The following is a 23062-nucleotide window of genomic DNA, read 5'->3' as shown; positions in this document are numbered from 1 at the left end:
TTTCTTTTTAATTTGCTTTCAGGGTTGATAAAGTAAAAAAAAAAAAAAAAAAAACACCCGTCACGGCCTTCCAACAGAGTGGAAAGAATGTCGCACGTTTCAAGGGTTATATGGACGGTCGTAAAATGGATCTCTTGGGGTTGACGGCGCGGCGGTGTAACAAACTGGCCGAAATTTAGAGTTCATAAAAAATGTCCTGATGCAGTGCCTAATCGTCAGTCACGCTTTGCACTCTGGAAGTTAATTTATTCTTGGAAGTTTTGCCACTTTGCAGTAATCTGACAAAGGAAATTTTCTTTCCAGGTGTAGTTCAAGGTTTGAGTCTGTTCTTTGAATTGAATATTCAACTGATTTAGTTCGGTCAAAAGCCAGGGTCAATAATCTAATGTTATACGCATGAAACTGTCCGCTTATCGGTATTCGAATTGACTTTGATAGTGGAATTTCGATTTATGTTAGTCATAGCATATAAATTATTAACTTTGATCGATTTTTGTTGAAAACTGTACGAATCGAGTCATTTTTCTCTTCAAACTTAAGACCGAAAAACAAGTTGAGTGATAAGTTATTGTTATTATGTAGATTCTTCCGTTTTCAAACATCGTGAGTAAATTATAATTAAAGTTTTTAGGCGTACATTTGATTATTAAAGTTTATTTATATTGTTAAAAATTATCTGAAATAATGAGAATTAATTGAGAAATAACTGACAATTATTTAGGAAAAACTTAGTCAAGTTGATTTGAATTGATTTGGATTCCTGGCAGAATTATCTGTTTACAGATAAATGAAAATTATATTGAAATAAAAAAATTATATTGAAATAAAAAAATTAAGTCGAATTAAAAAACATTAATTTAAATTTTCAGGAAATAGAAGCAGCTGAAATTTTTTGACATTCACTTGAATTAACGAGAAAAAAAATTGAAATTCATGAATTAAAATGAATCAAGTGTTAAAGAAGTTTATCTGAAATAAAAAATTTCATTTGAAGTAAAGGAATTAATTTACATTAATTAAAATCAAATAATTATTGTGTCACTTTAATCTCGAGTTGTTTTCCCCTCGCCTTTCGCTTCTGCAGAAGATCATTCGATAATTTTAAGGGCGGCACTCTTTATAGAAGCTTCAAAAAATGCATTTTTTTTAAATTGACGAAATGTAAGAGCGATTTTTGTCAATTCTAAAAAATGCCGCCTCGAGAGCTGTCCAGTTGATGAACCTAAGCATGTTTCTAGCTGGTTCAAAGTTTGAAATTTTTATGTTCCAAGGCCTCACCCTGAACCATTTTTTACTTTTTTTTAAAGAAGAAAAATAGTTTTCAAGACTGGAATTATGCAATAAAAAGCACGTACGATCCTGAAGAAATATATTCCTTCATTACCCCGCAAAAAAAATTATGAAAATCGACTAAGATTTGGCGTTCTATAGGGGATGCACCCCTTAAAGCGATAAAACCTTCCAGTCAAAAAGTCTACACCAATCACAAAAACGACATCAGGATTACTACAAAAAAAATCTTGAAGGAATTGCGGACGATGATGAAGTGAAATTGTGGGGGGTAAAATTTTTGGGAAAGGGATGAAGGATAGTTTCGAAAGTACGCCCGGGGTGACCGTCTGCCGATTTTGCCATTATTCTTTGCGCCATGTTAAATTATGGAGAGTGTGAATGAAATGAGCCGATAATACCCGAACGCACATAGCTTCGGGCTAAGACGCGTTGTGACTTATAGCGGAATGGTAATGGGCCCTTTGTGCGTTGTGTAGGTGGTCGTCTGCAGGCTACGTGATAGGCGCCCGCCGACCTGACCGTCTCTTGGGATTCATACCTTATGCATATACGTACATTAGGCTGGCGCAAAATAACCGACTATTTTTTTTTTTTTTTTTTTTTTTTTGAGTCTCATGCGACAAAATGTTAGTTTTTGATGTTTTAAGAGCTCACTCCAAAGAACAGCTTGAAAAAAAAATTTTAAGAAGTCGCTCCAAATTTTTTTAAATATCAAAATACGTCAAAAAATTAAATTAAAAAAATTGTATTTTCACTATTTTGTTTGATTTTTAATTCATTTCGTGGTGTATTGTTATCGATTCTTTCTTACTAAATAAAAGGAAAAAAATGTACGAAATTTTAATATGAATATTAAAAGGTCGCTCGAGAAGATCTAAAGAAATGCACCAAAAAATTGAAAAAAAATTATGAGCGACCTTTCAAAATTCAAATTTTGAACTGAAACTTTCGGAAACTGATTTTTTTTTTGTCTATAAAATTATACCGTAACGAGAAAAAAAATCAAAAAAAAAAAATCGATTTTCGACGATTTATGACGTTTTAAAAAATGTGGAGCGACCTCTTAAAAAATTTTTTTTCAACTGTCCTCTGGAGTGGGCTCTTAAAACATCAAAAACTAACATTTTGTCACACGAGACTCAACAAAAAAAATAGTCGGTTTTTTGCGCCACCCTAACGTACATACACAAAATCGTCTAACCTTTTACCGAGCCCTAAACGTGCCCACGTGAACCGCTTTTTCAAAAACACTCGGGGCATGGATACATTTTTGTGTACAGGGATTTTCGACCCTGAGGATTTAAATTCTGACGTCATTTTTGAACTACATATTTGAGGTTTCGAGAAAACACCAAAATTTAACGTTTTTTAATGTTTTTCTCGAGAATTTTTCTATCGATAGATAAAAAATGACTCGAGCAAAGCGTACAGCGGAAAATTTTACATCGAACTATGTCTTCATTTAATTTCTTTTCCTTACGGTTTTAATGGGGATGAAATATTTTTGGTTGGAATAATAAATCAGAAGAGTTAAACGCAGTAAGTTTTTGAATTGCGTAGAACTAATTGATCTGAATGGAACGTAATTTTTGGGCCGATTGAATAATCTCAAAAAACGATAGCCAATGAATTCTGAAATCTTAGAAATTAGGCGATAGCGAAGGGAAAAGAAACTCGTGAGAATCTATCGCTGCTATTTACCGACGCAGATATCCAGGTACGACGAGCACAGCTAATGGAAAACGAAACCGCAACGATCTCTGACTACGACTTTGTTGATTGCTTTTAAATTGATAACCACGATCATTATTACGGTCATATAAATTTCCTACAATTATAACCCGAACACGTATTGCCTCGTTGAAATTCCTCGATCTCTGCTCTCGCTTTAACCTGTGCAGTGGTCAATGACCACCACGTGCTCGCTAACGAACCTCGCGATAACTTCGCGTATAACGCGATAACTCGATGCTTTGCATTATGCCTTTTGTACGTTGTTACCTATTCTAATTACGGAGAAGCGTAAGAGAAGTGAAAATTTTGAAAATTGAATCCAATAGGGATCACATAAATCAGAACCAAAATTTACAGAGTCAGAAGTTTTTTCGCCGATATCAGCCACTGAAAAAAAATTTCCACTTCAAAAATCGGACGACCTGATTGTATTTCGATAAAATTTAACGCCAGGCGGAATATTATTCTTGCGTAAATTTTTTTTTTCTTGCAATTTTTAGTTTAAAGACCAGAATATCTTATTTTCATAGAGAATAAAATTTTTTAATTCGGAAAGCCCAAGTACAGAAAATTGCGAATACAGAATGACAGAACATAGAACTAAACGGCAAAGTTGAAAATTTTTATACGATTCTATATTGTCGAGAGGAATTCTAATGATTTTATAGTTCGACATTCTATGTTCTAACTTTTCTATTTACTTTAACTTCTCCCTACTTCTGCATGCTTCCATCATTTTTAAATTCTATAAATTAAGTTTTCGTTTCTTTAAAAAATTCGATATTTTGGCCCTTCAATTTTTTGATCTTTCCATATTTTTACCCCCACCCTTCAGCCTATTAAGGTGTAAATATATTCAAATCCAGATCAATACCTTTTTCATTGTTTTTGAATTACCACGTGAGCGATTCCGAATTCATAAACATTTTCAGAAACAAATTTTTTCCGCATTCTAAACTGCAATTAATCTTCTCAACAAAATTTCCGAGTTGAATTTTGAAATCGATTTTCAATACATATCAAAAAAAATTTCGCACTCCAATTTGCAGATGTAACTCTAAGTCTGTACCTACAACCTTTGACTTTTTACTCGGCACCGAAAATAACAGCTGCAACAAGTGTTTGAGTGAGAGAAAAAAGCGCGTAAACTAAAACCCATTTAAAGTGTAAAACGGCGATAGGGCGGGGCGCATTGACTCGGGCGTTAAGATAGAGGAAAAATACGGGGCAGCCTGAGCGGTCGAAGGGTGATTATTATAGATACGTCTGCAGCGAGTTTACGAGGCTTCTTTCTCCGTACAAGGCCTTGTTCTTCGGACTGGTTATATGCATCGCGGATCATCTCTCGTTAGCTCGAGTGCGAACACCATCCTCGGTTAGTCCTCGACTTGTTGTAATTAGAAGGCTTGAGGATGTATATTGTATATACATATACACCAACCAACGTGCAGGAGGAAATCGTGCTGGACGACGAAAACTTTGCAAGTTTTTTTTTACTTTGACTTCAAGCACGCGTGTAAAGTTTGAAAGTGATTTTCTGAATCATAATGGAAAGTTAATCTACTTTTTATTTTTTCCGATTTTACATCGACTCTCACAGTTTCCAAAAAGGATAAATGTAAGTAGTTTCAAGTGATGCAACTGATTTCAAGTAATTTTAATCGATTTTAAAGTGACTGCTTTCAAAATGGTTTGAGATCTTAACAAGCTTAAACCCCCTCGAATTGAAAGTCAAATAACTCGGGTATAGTCCAGACAATCGCTTCCAAATCTTACTCAGGCGTTTGAATAAAAAGTGAGAACAATTCGTATAATTTTCATTGACCTAAGGCAATTTCAATCCACGTGCCTGTACTGGTGGAAGTAAAAATCAAGGATTGCTGACTCATCGAAGAACCAGAACATCGAATTTCCATGGAGGTGAAAATTTTGTTCATAGAATTTGAAAATGCGAATAAAAAAATATAAAGTCGAAATATAGAAAGATGAAGTATAGAAAGTCCAAAACATAGAAGAGCAAAATCGAAAACCTGTATAGGATTCTATATTATCGAGAGGAATTCTGACGATTCTACAGTTTGCCTTTCTAATCTTTTTCTTCTCCATACTTCGACTTCTATCATTTTCAAATTCTATGTATTAAGTTTTCGCTTTTTTTTTTAAATTCGAAACTATGGTCCGTCGATTTTTGGATTCTTCTATATTTTTACTTCCACCCGCCAGTACATCCTTATAACCAGCTTACCAGCGAGATGATCAGCAGCAGGAAATCATGGCAAGATTGCTATTCGCTCTACGATGAAACATGGGAAGATATGGAAGAAGAGTGTCCAGAATTTAATGCCGAACCATTGCAGACGAAATGCACTTTGGAGTCTCGTTTACCAACTCGTGGGAAAAAACTGAGGGAAGGTATCGACCGAAGTCTAGTTCCAAGAAGAAGAGGACTCGGTAGCATTTTAGATTTTGTACACACGCACGCCGCGTGCAGAGGCAGACTGTACTCCACTCACGTGGGCGTGAATTATGACCTGCACCAAAAATCATACGAGCCGATAAAGCGACTACCGTAATTAAGTGTCTTTAATTCGAAATAATGAGGTAGATCTTGTGAGATAGTACAGCACTCATGACCACCCACCAGGAATTCTATCGAGTGTAGGTATACACAAACCCAATCTCGTTTCGAATCGATGACGTTCTGGATAATCAAGTACCGATTATATCTTCACATGCTCACAAACCGGCTCCGCCTTTGAGGTAGGTAATTAATAATTCCGTTCATTGTTTCATGCATGTTAAAACTTAACGGTACGAACTTTGATATGCGATGGAGTTCGAGTTGAGAGCAGATTTTTCATTTCGAAAGACACAGGGTCAGAAACATGTTCACATATGGTCGTTTGACAACTGTAACAATTCAAACGTGTGACACTAAAAATGTTTCCCACAAAGATTCTTGAGATAATGGATTGCAAAATCGTTGTTGAGTATCTTAAGACGACCAATAACCATCCGTGGATGAACCATATGAGGATGAACCCATGATTCATTCACCCCTATTACGAACATTGACGATAATCATACGAAATTGTACGCGTCTTGTGTGTGACTTTCGGAGAAACATGATTCTGTTTACGGATATTATATGTCCAGTACTCTTTGTACACAGACGTTAAAGGTTCAGAAATGGGGCCTTTGTTGTACCGCACGAAGTGCTCAAACTCTATTGGATCATAAGACAAAGAAAATTGATATTCATGGCGCCGCAAGGAACGTCGTGCCGCGGAGAGTTGAGAAATTTTCTAACCTGGTTTTCGAATAACTGGACACAGGACGAAGGCGGATATCCCAAAGGACCGAGAACAATTTTGTGTGAACAAAGCAGTGAAACAGTTACTGGACTAAAAGATCTCGTTTCCATAAGACTGTGAATTCGAGTTCCAAATAACCGGAAGAGATCTCAAATTTCTGACATCCTTATTCGTTTTTTCTTCACTTTTTTCTTTAAAGTGCACCGTGAAACGTGTCCGCAAAGATGTATCCATCACGCAGCTTCGGAGAGAAAGTGTAAACAAAGTAGGCATCGCTTTGCTGAGATCCGACTGAGGATACTGCAGCTACTGTAGAGCGGAAAATAAGTCACGAGGTTCCATTAATCTCGATTTCGAGTACAGTTTTCACGACAACTTTGAAGAAACGCCTGCAATCCATGAGTCCATAACATTGTACTGTTGAACATGAATGCTTTGAAATTCAGAAACCAGGTTTTCAACCCGGAAAGATCTCAGATCTGACAGTATAACCTTATGTTCAAGTACTGAGTACATTGCACGTCTAGGAGCAATTAACACAATTTGTCAACTGACATAATAAAAGTGGAGACGATGGCCATTTTTTTTTATCGTTTTATGGCTCGTATAAAATTTGGTAGGTTTATTTCATCTGACAATGATCACTCGTGTGATCCGATCTCCAGCTTGACGATGACTATCATGGCTACTCGATGAGCTATGATCAGCAATTGGAACTGTCTCGCATGAATGCGATATTGTGTGTTTCAAATATTGCTGACTATACAGTTCATCCCAACGTGTTGCGAAAGCTTAATGAGTTTCAGGCGTTGAGTTATAAATTTGAAAGCATACACTGTGCAGAGGTTAGTTTTCTCTCAATGAAATCATATTTATTAGAATTTTTGTCATGCTAACCATGTTCCGGTGGTGCGTGGGCGATATTTAGAAGACTGTTTTGCACTTTTTTAATAAATGGGTAACATATTTTCAAACGCAAATGAATTTCCTGCCGTTTCCAATTTTTGATAGATAAAATTAAATCGAATCCTGCTGGTTTCACGGCTCTTAGAATAAACTCAGACACACACAAGCTGATTGAACTATAACGAAAAAGTTTGAAGACAACTCAAGTTTTTTCCTCACAGAGGATTTCAATATTTGCGTTTCACTGACGATGGCCCTGAATCCAATCTCCTCGTGACGTAACGCAAAACGTACGTCACAGTAGTGATATTGTTTGATAAGTTTGTTTTGGTTAGGTCGAGTACTGTTCATCGATGGCCGATAGCAGCATGTGCGATAAATGTCTATTTGAAGTAGGTGTCGCATGCTCGGTATTACAATTGTCGATAAGACGTGTATGCTATAGGCGTTTTGGTGAAGCAATCATGCATGGCACGATCACGTATAACTCATAAAACACAGACGACTTCCTCAATTAGGCAATCATAAATCTTCAGAGGCGAGCGTGGCGATCGAAGGTATTAAAAAGTATGCACAGTCCTCTCTAAACTGAAAATAAATTTGACCTGTTTATAAACGGTTACTATTTAATCAACCAGCGTGTGCCTGCTATACAAAATGCGAATTGCACAATTTGTTTTCTAAAAAACGCAACGGGGAACAACTTGGGAGGCGCGTTCAGGGTGAGGCAACGTCGGAGAACTCGCGTCTCTGACTCAGAGGCCAAACGATATCCAATCCAAACAAAACGCGTTTTACGAAACGACCAATTCTAACGAAGTCAGTGTCCGACCCTCGGTCGTAATTATCCTCGAATTCAATCACCCTGACATTTATCGAGGCTATATCTGTCAATAGTGATGGATTTATCGAAACTCCACTTTGTACCTTATACGCGCTGTGTGCGCCATCATGATACGGAATACACAAGCTTCAAAAACCTATGTCAAGCCGTAAAACATTGGGGAAAATGGTTTTTTGATTTTCCCGTTTGTAAGCAGCGATCGACTGGATTTTTTCGTTGTCCAGGATGCCTCGAAAAACTAGATACGATTCAAGCGCTACAAGTGCCTGACATCCATTTCGTCAGACAAATAATGGGAGGGGGGGGTTAAAAGCGTAAAAAAGGTACATTTTTGTGATTTTTTTGCGGCAATATAAGCAATATTATTTAATTCAATTTATTTACATATTGTGGTACAACTTCTGAAGTATGTTAGAAAAAAATTTCAATAAAAAATTTTTAGATATACGCCTGTGACGGCGAATCTCCGGAGGCCTGTTGAAAAAAAGTTGTTTTGCGGTGAACATTACAACTCGTTACCGGACGTTACATCTGAAACAAAAAAGTCGATATGCATTTCAAAGGTGATATGTTTCCCCAGGTAATCAGGAAGAGTTTTTTTTCCCCATTTTTTTTATTTTTTAATAACAAATGAACCGAAATTTTTTTTAGCTAAAATCGCGTTTTTCACTTCCAAATGCTACAAAAAATAAAAAAAACTCTTCCTGATTACCTGGGGAAACATATCACCTTTGAAATGCATATCGATTTTTTTGTTTCAGATGATCCGGTAACGAGTTATAATGTTCACCGCAAAACAACTCTTTTTACAACGCGCCTCAGGAGATTCGCCGTCACAGGTGTATTTCTCAGCTCAATTTTTTATTGAAAATTTTTTCTAACATACTTCAGAAGTTGTACCACAATATGTAGATAAATTGAATTAAATAATATTGCTCATATCGCCGCAAAAAAATCTCGAAAATATGCCTTTTTTTCGCTTTTAAAACCATACCCCCCACCCCTCTTAAGCAGTAAGATATGTACGGAATGCTGAAAGCATTGTTGATTGGTGAAATTTCAGCGTGAAAGTAGGTGGGCAGGAGTTCTTGGTATCGTAATATTTTTTTCATGAAAATACAATGAGTAAGCAAAGCGTAAACAAACGTGAAGTTTGAACGTCCAATTTGTGAATCGAAGCGTACGACAATCCGTGAGAAAACGTTGGTTCCTAATAATGTGTAGAAACAGGCCAACTACCAACCATATGCGCATCCCCCGAAGCCATTGATTTTTCATTTAACGTATTTTTTCAATACCTCGGAAGGATTTACGACACACTAATTTGTAACGCTTCGAATGCCTCACGGTGGCACACAACACTAGGATCAGTAGATTCATTGCCTACAAAACGAGCGTTGAGTTTCCAGAAAAAAAAAAAAAAACGGCGCCTTCTTTCAGCGCTGAGAAACCCATTCGTCACGCATAAGAAATCAGATGAGTTTACGAAGAATTTTATTTTTAAACATACCTCGCGTACACAAGCAGCAACAGCACCAGCACCAGCACCAGCAGTAGTCGAGTAAGTACATACCGTCTTAGAAGTGTAAAAAAAAATACATCATATAAATGACAATATTGATCCTAAGCCCTGGGGACAGAATTCCAGCCTCCCGTCGCATTCGTTCAACAGAGAGCACTGACGCACGAATATTTTGTCCGTGCCACCCGAAGTCATACTATGACATAAGTGTAAAGCCGTCACTTCGTGCTTGGGCATACATACCTACCTATCTTCCTAACTGCCTTGGTACGAATAATTCTCTTTATACCTTATACCTATACGTCAATGACTATGGCCCAAAGGCCATAACGAAATCCAAATACGAAAAACGTGTTGGGCACTTGCGGTAATCCTCCATGTGGGCCTCAGCCTACCTACAGATGGTAAGGGTCCGAGCTGCAGGAGGTTCCCTTCTATTGTTTCTGCGAGGAGGCCTTCCCAGGATCGAAACACCGCTCATTCAGTCACGCGAGTCTTTCGCACTTCGAGTTTCACTAGAATCCATAAAATATATTCTTCGTCTGGTTCTGTTTACACCAGCATCGAATACCGGAACGAAATTCATGGAAAAAATTCACTAGACAGAATTTTTTTTTGCGTCAATAGTCATGGGATGAGTCATTATAACTATGATAATCGTTATACTAGTACAAGATCTATTCTGAATCTAATTTTAAACCAGACTAGACAAAATAATGGCCTGAAATTTATTCTACGTTCATTACAATAACATTCAGAAATACCAAGGATTATGAACCATGGTTTGTAGTTATGCGTTTGACTACTCATGGTACACATAAATAAATCCGTAAGATATTTATATTCTTTTCTAAACTAGAAAGAACCATGCAATTGATTTTATCCATCCAACCAAAACAACTGAATTCTCAAGCACAGCTATTTCACCAAACTTGATGTTCAGTTTGTGGCAAAAGCGAATCATGAAGAACCAATAAGTAGACAAAACGTGATTGATAAACATCATCAGTCAAGTGTGTGTGTGTGTGTGTGTGTTCACACTTTCATACGATACCCTAAAAAATGGAACAAAAACTAACTCAATCCCACATGAAGACTGATAGTGTGCATTTCGTACCATTGACGACACCAAATTAGCAATGAAGTGATCGAAGACCATTACTTATACCTTTCAGGATTAAAAATGCTCCCATGAATCACCAGCGCGGGTTGAAAACCATGAAGGAAACGGTGAATGGCACTGCAAGCTTCTCTGTACCAATAGAACCATGACGTATCGGGGAGATGGAAATACAAGGTGCCCATTTCATCTTTCCTCGAGGCGTCGATGTTTCTCGAAATATCATAGCGTAGTATAGAATGATCTCGGGGTGGTGGGGGCACCCGTGAATGAAACTAACCACGCGCTCTGAATGGACCAGAGGGAGCCAGGAGCGTGGTGAGTGTATTTCCGACGGTGTTTACACAGAGAGACGGCCGCGCAAAGATCACGCGGGATTTGAAACATAACAGAACCCTCTACACCTCCGCACTTGGCGTAGGGGTGGCTTCAGAGGTGGTAGCAATACACTCTTTGGCCACAGCGCCTCGTCTAAATACCGTCTATTTCAGGCCACACGCGGTTTCACGATTCCCTGATTTTAGAAAGCTAGATAATTTCGGCCACAAAAATAGACGCCTATATCACTATCGGAGTATGACCCAAAGGATTCTTCGGCTACTTTGACTCCCACTTCAAACAATCAACCCATTCCTCAAGGACTTTTGACCACGAAATATGCTACATAGAAACAGCCAACTACATCACTGTCGAAGTATAGTGTTCTTAAAAGGATTTGGGCACTTGGTGCACTTCTCTTCATCGTCTACTTTAGACCCTGGATTCCGGTACAACAATCAAACGTTTAGAAGTCTTTTTTGAAGGACTTTTGATCGGTTGGTTAGAGTTAATGCGGTAACGATTCTGCGAAGGTGAGAAGCTGCCATTATTGAAGAGAGCTTTTGACTGGATGGAAACCTGTTACATTAGAAATCCATTGGTCCCTGGCACCGCTGCACGTTTATATATATATAAAACTACGCCCAGTTTCACCGAGGCTCATTAATCTTGGAATTATGTGCTCTCTCCGATTTGCAGACTTGGAAATTGGATGTCGCAACTCAACATTTGCAAATGTTGGCGCGAGGTTGTATCGTGATTTGACGTCTTATCTGATTGCTACCTTTCTCCTCATTTCGATTTTTCAAATACCCCGGACATGTCTAGGAGACGTTGAACGAAAGTGAAACTTATTAGAGAGAAAAATTTCATTTACATATATTTACTTGGATCATACTGCGGTGTTTTTCCCACAATCATCGTACTTCGTCAAATTCGGTTGCGCGTGATGCGAACGGTTAAACTTATTTGTTCTTGCCTCGGTCAGTGATCGCCTCACACAGACAGACGTGACACGCACGATCGAGTACGTGACCGATTTCAGAACGACCGGTACGTAAAGCTTGGAAGGTTTCGTCTTTTGGTCCTGCGATGCAACTGCAGCAGTATAAACACGATAGCCGTGTAATTCATCGGATGAATTGAAGCTGTTCAAATCATGCGTCTACACGCAACGTGAAAAGGATAGACATGAGGTCGCGGCCAGTATGAAGCGACTATTTATGTCCTGAAGCACGAAATTCTCTTGAACACGAGAAAATGAATTACACTACCTGTTTCACGGAGAAAAAAAGGAAGAAAAATCTGTCTAACACAACGTTCTACTCCATGTAGCTTACACTGTAAAAATATATAATTCGCCCGCTGCTATCTTGTCGTAATGAAATTTGAGCATCGTCTTGACATGAGTTACATGATTTCGATACGGTGTTACTCGTGTCTTAAAAAACAGTATGACTTGAAGACGGACACGGTATGTGGCAACGAATCCCATGAAAGTATGTTCATAAGCTGATGATAAACCACGATATTCACCCCATAATAATTTAAAGGGAAGTAAGAAATCGGATGAGATTGAATTTTAATGACCTCCATATGGGGCGAGTTTTGAATACGCTTGACGAATGTCACTGAAAGATTAACAGCAGTGATTACAGTACTCGTCGACCAAAGATTCTATAAAACTCTGGACCCATAACAGGGTGAAAGCAATGGTAAACAGTAAATGAATAATAGCGAAGGACTGTCATGTGTCAAGGATGATTCAAGGTCAAGAGGTTTGATGATGTGAAGATTTGATGAATGATGACAAATCAATGCTTATTTCACACAATGGCTATCCTTTCACGCTGTGAAAGTATCTTGACGAGTAGAACTCCGCTGATTTTGAATGACCGACCATTTCTACAGAAGTATCAAACGAGGTCAAAAGTCAATCAGATATTTGAAAATGGCAAAGTCTGCATAATGGATTCGAATACAAGGTATGTCAACTGGCTCCTGACACTCACTTAACCTAATTGGTTGAAGTAGGATGACACATATCCATCAGATCTGTGATACGTACTTAGAGTTGGGTTGGTAAAAAATTTGAGAGCTTCTTTCAGGTCGAGAAAGAGATTTTTGATTTCCTGAAAATTTTTCAAATCACTGAACGGTCTCTTCGTGTTTAATTACACGAGGATATCATGTGAATACGATGAAGTCGTTTCCGCATTACTTGTAAAGTCGGGGAATGCGCAAATATTGGAGTACTTAACGAACTTTTGAGAGTATTTATATTCGTGGAACCTCCCGCACAACTTATTATACCTTATTTGGCGAGCATTCGCACTCGAGTTCATTCTCCAAATTCTTCAGTTCCTCATTCTTCATCGTTACTATACATATGTGTGTGTATACATATTACTCCCGGATGCTTGTATCTTCATAGAATATTCACGAGTGGTCTGGGAACGGCAACAAATATCAACATAATTACGTCATCTTGCGTCACAAGCTTATATATATATATATATATATATATATATATATATATACCATAATGATGGGCGGTACGTAATCTGCAATATAATTGAATTTGAAATAGAAACGAGACGAGTATTTACTTTCTCATAAAAATTTTCTCGTGCTGATTTGAACAGCGTTGCCCGACAAAAAAAAAGATGTCGACAACAAGAAATTCCCTGATTTGAAAATATGCCGTATTTCCTTGAACGTAACCAAAAGCCACGCCAAATGGACGAACCCCATTTATGAGCAATTGAGAAAAAAAAACGGTATAATTGAGGTTAAGTATAAAATACCAACATTGCACAAACAGTTAAAAATGGGAATTTACAGGGTCATACCGATTCTACAGATCAATTAAAAATATACAATTAAAAAAAGGAATTTTGAGTCTGGATTCTAGACGTCAAATTTTGATTTCTTCCCTGTAACTAATGAAAGAAAAAAATAGTTTAATTAGATAAGGTTTGATTTTGTAAAAACCAGAACGCTATTTTGGATTTTGAAAAAAAAAATTACCTATTTTGTTAAACATTTATAGTAAATAACAACTAAACAAAGCTCAGTTTTGCAATTAAATCCTTTTTAACCTTATAACTAATAAACGAAGATTTTGTTCATTATTCGATGCACAGAATCAAAATTTATTTATTTAAATATAAACTCGAGAAATAAAAAAATAAAAAATTTGTCGACCCGTGTTATTATTAGTGTGTATGTTTCCAATAAATACTTGAATAAAGTGTTGGCGATGGCAAGTTTCACGAATTGCCACATCTTATATATAATTAATCAGCAAACCTCCATCATTTACGATTGAAATTCATTCGTAGTCGGCATTTTTATGCAGGATCGCAATACGTACCTCTACTTCTTCCTCTAATAAATTCGTCTTCAACTTAGAAAAATGTGTCATGAATAGCATATATATTCATTTCCAAATATATTTCTCTCCAAACTTTTTCCAATTTCCAATTATCAAAATACTCAATACGCGTAAAAACAATTGATGTCGTGTCCCAAATTCCAATAAGCAATAACCTAAGAAGATGCGATCTTCTTCTATAGTCTTGCTGTCAAATAAAAATGCCGATAAAAATCTAATCTCATTTCTAAAATACAGTTTGGAAACGTTCATCGTCTAGAGCTGGTTCATTCGGATACTGTTAAAATATTATTGATGAAGTTACCGTCGAAGAGGGTCACGGGTCGTCGGCTCTCCCCAACAACTCAATTTATTTTCGTGCTCACGGTAAGTGATTAGAAGCGTCTGTTTATCCAGTGTCTCTTCCATCCTTCGGCTCTCGGTTGGCCTGGACTGTGTGTATATACTGTATACACGTAGCTCCCGGATTGACGACGCCATTTAAGCCCGCTGGCTAGGCAACTCTCCTCACGCTCTAGCCCCGAATGTTTATTTCCTTACAATTACGACAGACAGAATATTTTCACCAATTCATCAACCCCGTTTCATCAGCAATAAACAATGCGTGTCAATCTCATCGTTGCATCGCTTTTTACCCGACTGACGATTGATTCGCTCCATGATCGCTTGGCGCCCTAAACGTCAGTCATGCATGGATGGGTCTAAACGCAATATCGATGTACCGTCTCACTGTCATCAAAGTGTCCATGGTTACGAATTTTTTACACCTCCTCAAAGATTTTCATAATCCGTGAAGAAGAAAAAAAAAAAAAGCTTTTCCAAACGGATTTTCACGGCTCAACGTTTTGGCACATGTTACAATTGGATCTGTAACCATTAGTGGACGGCATTCGCCGTTTCCTAACGGATAACGCGTGAAAAAATTAAAACATTTTTAATGGAACAGGAGGGAAAAGGAAACAACCGGCTGGCAGATGCTGCAGCAGCATCAGGCATGAGAATCGAACGTGGAAAGTATAACTTTGAAGCTGGATGTCAGGAGCGTAAACACGTCAACGCGAACTATACTTGACTTTGGACTAATTTACTCACTCCAAATTCCAAATGATTCGGTATCGTCCTCTTATGTATCACCGAAATTTATATCACGCCTACTCTATCATGGTTGAGGATACTAGATAACTAGAAGGAAAATTAAATGGATGGCATAAAAGATTTGAGAGAATAACGGTTTTATGGGAATTCCAGTTCTGCTTCAAACCATTCCTCAAATCAGAGAAATTCGAACCTGACAGGACTTCACAAGACTTTGAAGACTTTACCGGATTTGTCAGGATTCCAAAAAGACTTCGTGAAATTTGATCGGATTTCACGGGTATTTCTGAAATTTCGAAGACCTCGTTGGATTGGATTGTCAAACTTTATAGATATCTCGAGACTTTAAATAGCTATTTATGTGGCATACCCGTAAACCACCTGTTTTTTTTGGCAAGGATAAAGATTTCAGGACGAGCTGAAGACGAGCCGGAAGCGAGCCGGAAGCGAGTACTGAAATGATCCAAGCTAAAAAACGGTTTACGGGCATGCCAGATACAATATTTTTTACGGTATGGGCATTGAAAAGCAAAACGAAGAGTGAGGTTATGTCGCGATCTGTTCGACGAAGCTACTTTATTCGGCAGTTTGGGATGCGCACTTCGAACTGCGCATCAAAACTGCGGAATAAAGACTTTATTCCTCAACTTTGGTCGCTACCGTATAAATCGTCACTTTACGAAACGAAAACTGCCACAAAAAGTGGACTTTTCAATGCCCATGCCATAAAAACATATTTATAAGATTTCCAGAAACGTCACGTTAACAATTAACAAGTATACACGTACAGGTATACCACACAGGATACTTGGAAAGGTTTCGCGAAGCTTCACAAGCATCCCATGGGACTCGAAGAGAGCCTGTGTAAACCGGACTTTGAGAATAATTAACCCCTCGTCGAGTGAGGATAAAAATAAGAAAAAAAAATTCTCACTTTCCCTGCGAGGATAGAGGTACGTTATACGTATATTACACCGGACGTTGCATGCAGGCAGAAATTTACAAAGAGGTTTATAACTGCGAAGGCGCTTCCTTGTGCATCAAGGAGCAGAGCTTACGTGTGAGGTCGGGCGAGAACGGTGAAGGGAAAAAGGTCAAAGGAAGTAAATACGTGGGGGCAAAAATCCGAGCCCCTTTTTTAACCCCGTTGCAGGAGGTAATCACGGGTGTATAGGCCACTAGGTAATTCTCCGAGGAGGCGAGAATATATTTATTGTTTATTCAACGAAAGTCCGCGGAGCCCCATCAGTTAACCATGCAGCGAGGAGGCGCAACAGCCATGACACGTGTGTGTGAGTGTGTAAGATACGCTTACATACTGCAGGTTGAGTAATAAATCGTCGGCCTCGTGCTTCGCACCATGCAATCAACGGGGGTCGAACAATCTGCGTTTACACATCGCGACGAGCTGCCAAAATTACAGCCATTATCACGATAAAGGTGAGAACCTCGCGGTGTTTGCTTAGCTGATCAGGACCCCGAGAGCTGCAGATCTCCTTCGACGTTAAGACTTGTACCCTACGCCGGATTACCAAATGCAATAGAGATTTGAAATTCCTCGATGCTACGTGTGTGTGTGTGTGTGTTTGTGTGTGAATATGTGGACATACATACCGGCTCTGCACAACAACAGTATTCAAATAGACATCAATATTGATCTTGTTGGCTCTGTGCCCATAATACACGTGAATACATTAGGAAAAGGAGATAATATATCGTAGAAAAGATAAACGAAAACTTTTTACTTCTTCGAGTGGAGTGTAGTTGTGTTCGGGGACGATCCGCGTTTAACAAAAACGAAGAGAATTCATTAGGAAATCAGCTAAGTTTTTGATTGTTTCAACGCTGTCATGTATTTTCGACCTTTTTATAATTAGACACGAGATCGAAGTCCGTGACGTTATTCTAACGAAACAATGTGGGAAAATCATTATTTTCTTAATTTCTATAACGATTTTCAAGGACTTAAGATTTCAAATACGAGTATGCTTTGTTTTATGACAGTTTACCGAATTTCCAACAATTCTGAAATCGCGAAATTACTGTTTTTGCTAATCATGAATCGGTGCAATTACGTTACTGACTTCAACATGATGATTAGACTTCTTCCAAAGTCTTATAATTGCAGTATCTTATAATTTTACTGAACATTCACATCTGGGTAAGAGAATTTATATATCTTCAAAAATCGTGTCAAACTGATTATACATGTTTTTGATTTTCTGCCTTCTTTTTAACTATTTACATTTTTCATCCAATCAAATACCAATTTCGATTAATCCAATCGGGATTCATTTAACTGGATAACTAATGCAGTTAGTTAAAAAAAACCGCTGATTATTTTTTAGTACGTCTGTAGGTATTAATCGTTTGGGCAAAGAGAACGTTTAATTGAGTCAATTTAGAATCAACTGGCTTGGATAATAAATCAATCCTAATGGTTCTGCTATAATTGATCTACAGAATTTCTTTCAGTTAATGTAAAAAAACAGATTAGGGAAGACAAAATATCACTCTGATAAAACCTAAGCTTGCTATTATCGCTTCGAAATATTCTTTGCATTCGGAATTCAAAAACTTTATATTTTCACGATAAAAATTTGAATCGTGAAGTCAAGCAGTAATTTATCCACTTATTTTACAACTCTCTTAAAAATCTCACAAGTTCCTGGTTTTCTATCTCGACTCTTATCTCTGTAATCCACATTCCAGACGCGTTCTCGCGAAATTTAGTAGAATAAGAATGACAAAAAATTTACAAATAAACATATCGCAAGCAATTTATTGAACCTAGTATCCGCACTTATATTACACACGATATAAAATGAATGTGTGACAGATTTTATGGTACCTGATTTGTATAAATAATCCTGTATTAATATGCAACGAGGGTAAATGCTCGTTTTGCACGAACACTCTTGCAGTGGTGGTGAATGAGGAGAGGAAAGAGGGAAAATAAAAATAAAATCAGCTGCACCGACACGTTCAACTCCGTTAGGCGAATACCGCGCAAACTGTCAGCCGACCAGCATGCAATTAGCTTGCATCGCATCGGCCCGCGGGGATTTTCATGCCTTTTAGAGAGCAGATCGTTTTTGAGTTAGCATCCATCTCCCTCAGCTCGTCAAAGGAATACACGAAATTCGTGACGAAGTCGTCAGAGGTAAGATTTTTCAAATTACGCTTTCAAGCAGGGTCGTGAAACCTGATCTTTTAAGATATTCAGAAGATGTGCGAATAATAACAAATTTCACATTAATTTTCTCATCATATATACATACATACATACACTCGGGACAAGGCCTATATATGCGAAGTATCACAGCCTTAGGAATATAGCTCTGTAACAGTTTTAGATTCTGGTGAAACCGCAGTGGAATGTTGTATCATCTACTGTCACGTGTAGCATTTTAATGTTCGACAATTCGAACGATATATACACAACTTGTATGCATACGTCGTACTTTGAACTTAAATTTAAAAATTCCTTTCTTTTATTCAAGCTGCCTGAAAATATATATATTCGTCATTGTCCGATTTTTTTCGAGGTTTCCTATTTTTACCACCAATTTTTTTTTTTGTTTGACAGTTTTAAAGTAAAGCGTTATGCTTGAAACGCATTATCTTAAATCGTACCGTCGCTTTCACAAAAAAAAAAAAGAAAATTAAAATACGAGAGAGTCAATAAATCGAAAGAAATTTGCGATTTCTATGAAGTGAGATATTTGCAAATATTTTCGACACCTTGAGCCAAATATAAATAGCAATAAATTTCAACGTTTGATTCTTTGAACATATATCACCGTGAATTTATTGACATATTTTACCAAATACAGATGCAATAACCATGAAATTTCATTTGATTTCTGCTCGCCGAAAAAGACGTTACTTTTCATTAATCACGATAACTCAATTTCCTATTTTTTACATATAATTCAGGTATAATATTTAGATTTTACGATCGTTACAGCAGCTACTAAAAATTACGTGTAAAATTCCAATTCATATTTATATTATAACCTGCCGTCAAACGATTAGAATAATCAGCTAATTATACCAACATAAATTTATTTAATCCTTGAAGAGGTGAGCCTCACGATTGCCGCGACAAAAAACTAACTTTAGTAGTGACTTTTTAACGAGAGAAGTGAGAATAAGAGTTTGAAAGTAACTACAGAGACTTGCTACTCAAGTAGTTAAATGAATAATCGAAAGATAAAGTTGAAAAGGAATTAATTTTTCTTACGTTTCAAAAGAGTAAATCTTCATATTAAGTACAACTCTGAGATTAAATTATACCTTCTTGACTAAAAGCTATTATAGATATAATAGTTCAAACTATAAGCTAGTAAGATTTGAGATAAAAATTTGATTAAAATTGATTGATCGATGGTTAATTACGATGATAATTTTTTTGCAAAAATTTTAGCCAAATATTTCTACTATTTTATACTTTTACGGTGTTTGAAATGAAAAGAAAAAAAAAAAAAAAATTGCACAGCTAACGAGTGTCTGAATGGATGCAAAACGTGCTTCAAATACATGTTTAGGTATTTAGTTTAACGGAAGAAAGTATATACGCGAGACAATCTATCTTCTAGCTGATAACCAATCGAATAAAAATACTTACAAGTGTATAAATGACTCACCACTCAGAGAAGTTGAGGCAAAGAAGTAAGCCCGCACCATCCGATCCTTTGAAGACGAGATGAGGAATATTAGGTGTCACAAAAATGAAACTCACTCACTGAATGAACAATTCACAATCAGCTGAAGAATACGGAATATCGATGTAAAGTATCTGAGCGTATTTCGACGATTCAGAGTTGAGAGAAAAAAAATCAGTGATCGCAAATTGTTTGAAACGTAGCGTCGTCGCGACGTCACGCGTTCGTCGTGCGAGTACTTAGGTATCACTAAACTAAACAACGCGTAGCGAACATAAAACCGGGATCGTATTTTGTGAGATAAAGAAAGATGAGAGAAGCGTAAAAAAAAAAAAAATGATAGAAAAAAGAATCACACATATGAAATAAATAAAACGAACCAAATGTTCTGAAAACAGTTTGTCATAATAGCAATATAAATCAAAAACACACTCGCGATTACGGCAAACCCATACTGCTACAGAATTTCATAGTCGCAGGTACGCAACTGCACAGATTATAATTGTAACGTCACAACGATATTGTGATAATTTATCTACCGTCTGCTGCACGTGAATAATTTAATTATCCCTGTAACGCCGTTGTAGCAACATAATGCATAATTATTGCAAATATAATTTCACTGAAAGTTTGTTATACTTGGTGTTGAGTAATTGAAAAAATCGTCCACTGTATACATTAATATGGAACAGCACGAAATGCGATCGTCTGATAACGCGAGACACCACAAACGAAGAGGAATAACAAAAAAAAAAAAAGAAATAAAAACAAACGTATAAGGTATAATAAAAAGGAGAGGGAGTAACAAATATTTGTTCTATACGGTGACGAATTTTTAAACCAAGCACAACACACACTCGTTGAACCGGCGTTCAGTCGCGTGGCGAGTAGTAGTATCTGGTGATCGATCGATCGTAATGCATGTCGAAAATCGTTCGAAACTATAAGTGTTCAGACTGGAGTGCGAAGTGGGGGGGATCGGCGATCGATATCGATCCGCGAAAAACCAATTCGCAAGGTAACTTATCGACTGATGGGCCCATGCACTTCGATCCTGTGTCACTGACTCCTCCGGGGGTTGCGAGCGTCGCGAGGTGAATGAGAAAAAACTCATGAAACTGGGATGAACAGAGATCCAAAAATCCCGCTGAGGGTTGGACCGCCTTTGGGGCTTGCAAGCTCCTGGAGGACTGTCGACACCCTTTCTGAACTAGCGGCGAGGGCGGATAATAAGGCCCGGCGGGGTCGTCCGGGTTCAGGCCCCGGCCGATCCTTGGATTCCGATTTTTTGACCCAAGAAAAAATCCTGCTGGTGTCGGTGGTGCTCGGTTCCTTGGCGTTGCTGCTACGGCGGTACGGTTGGGGCGAATGTGCGGCGGACGCCAGTTGTGCGCGACGCATGGCCAGACAGGACAGTGCGAGCCGAAGACTGAGCCACGCGGCGACTCCTGGCCAACGAGCTGAGGACGCCCACGAGACCCGCCCGAGAGCCACGAGCGCTCGAGCGATCCCTCGATCCTCCACCGTTCGTTCGCGCCCCACTCCAAAACGGGGGACGCGTGTCGTCGGGCCCCGATAACTTTCCGCGCTCGGCTATCGGGCCCCTCGTTTCTTGCTCCGAATTCGCTCGTCGATCAGCTGATCGCCGACCGCAATAAGGTGGACACCCTGCGTCTTTGTAGTTTGAACGACGCGTTTTTTAGCGGGTTTCTTATCTTCTTGCAGTTTTAGCTTAGCCTGATATGAGAATTGGGTGATTTTTGTATTCGTATGTCTTCGGTGAGAAGAGTTAAGTCGATTATTGTACGAACTGAGAATCAGTGATTCGTCGGTTGATCGGAAAGACGATTTATTGAGGGGATCGATTGGTCGAAAGAGGGCTCGATTTGAAGAATCTGTTGATTCAGTACGCGAAAGAACTAAAGGCTGATTGATCGGTTGATTGGAAATTTATACGTTGAACGGGCGAATTGATACATTGAGTGAAAAAACAATTCATTGAAAGAGTCGGTTAATCGATTGATCGCATAGCCTTGCAAGCGATCAATGTCTTGTATTCATCTTTGAAAGAAATCATTGGTTCATAGAATCTATGGGAAGATTTGTCACTTTGGTACCCTACGTATTACTTTATCCGTTCACGATATGTCTGCTTTAGTTTATGAGTGGTAACTGGAGTAATTGTTTTTCGAAAAAGCTTGAAAATAATATTCTAAAAAATTGGTCAAAATATGTATTTTAATATTTATCCATTTACTTCTCAGCCTGAATTTAATGTCACTACCAATTTTCAGAGCATCGTCAAATTTTTGAGAATTTAAAAATTAGTGAAAAAGAGATAATCGTTTAGGAAAATATAAACGAGTGACTAATAAAATATGTTTACATGCAAGAAGCTGATGTTTTCGAAAATTAACCGCACATTTTACCACGTAATTCATGAAGTAAAACGTTGAAACAAAATTCTTGACGTCATGTCCATAACTATAAATCCCTCTGAATTACGTTTAATTTCCTATTTTGTAACGATGCAGGTGCCGCAACAATTTCAGATGCTGGATGAACTTCATACACATAAAAATATCAAAATGATCCTGCTATGTCATAGATACTGAGTCGGGCTTGAACTTGGGTGGCCATTCAAAAATATCCATCTTTTTATTCATCACATATATTGTATATTCTAGAATTTCTTCAATAAAATAAACTCAGATTCCATGAAATAAACCTACCAGCAAAATACTTAAAGAGTACGAGTTAATGGGAAACGTGAATCTTCTGACATTTTTGTAAGCTAGAAGCTTCAAATAAGCTACATATGCAGTGTAAATTGCTAACGACAGAATATTCCG

At 37.8% G+C, this 23062-nt stretch overlaps 1 protein-coding gene across 1 annotated transcript in view; it reads right to left on the bottom strand.

Moving 5' to 3' along the window:
• The window catches only part of LOC124406208, a 103953-nt gene extending 83654 nt beyond the window's left edge, over positions 1-20299 (bottom strand). The window contains exon 1 of the mRNA XM_046881565.1: positions 20193-20299. The gene's annotated coding sequence lies outside the window, so the exon portion shown is untranslated. The remainder of the gene's footprint in view (positions 1-20192) is intronic.
• Positions 20300-23062: the final 2763 nt, after the last annotated feature.

This window comes from Diprion similis, chromosome 5, assembly GCF_021155765.1.
Source record: "Diprion similis isolate iyDipSimi1 chromosome 5, iyDipSimi1.1, whole genome shotgun sequence".
NCBI classification, from domain to species: domain Eukaryota; kingdom Metazoa; phylum Arthropoda; class Insecta; order Hymenoptera; family Diprionidae; genus Diprion; species Diprion similis.
The sequence above is the reverse complement of the archived record's forward strand: the minus strand, read 5'-3'. Positions and strand labels throughout refer to the sequence as shown.